Below are 362 nucleotides of genomic sequence, written 5' to 3'. Positions count from 1 at the left end.
TAGCTACATGTTAGTAACTGTGTGCCAGCTCTCATCAACAAACTGAAAATGTAATGTCAAAATACACAAAATTGGTTACCAACCATTCAGAAACGTCCTGCTGCAGTTGTAGAGTTTGAACTTCTTCAGCAGCCTCTCCCTCTGGCTCAGATTCTGGATAAAAGTGGTGTGGTTGAACCAAAGCGCTTCCGAGGTCAGGTTGCCGGTCACGGTCACCGTAAACATTAGAGCATGGTGCCAGAAGCCCAAGCCGCATCCCCTTCCGAAGAGGGGCGTGGTCAGGCACAGCTTATTTGCATTTAAAGCTACAGACACAGAAACAGCCTGTTCTGAACAGGGCTGAAAAAGAGGGGTTTACAGGC

Source organism: Seriola lalandi, unplaced genomic scaffold (assembly GCF_002814215.2).
Source record: "Seriola lalandi dorsalis isolate HSWRI2012SDOR001 ecotype SW California unplaced genomic scaffold, Sedor1 jcf7180002054578, whole genome shotgun sequence".
Classification (NCBI taxonomy): domain Eukaryota; kingdom Metazoa; phylum Chordata; class Actinopteri; order Carangiformes; family Carangidae; genus Seriola; species Seriola lalandi.
The sequence above is the reverse complement of the archived record's forward strand: the minus strand, read 5'-3'. Positions refer to the sequence as shown.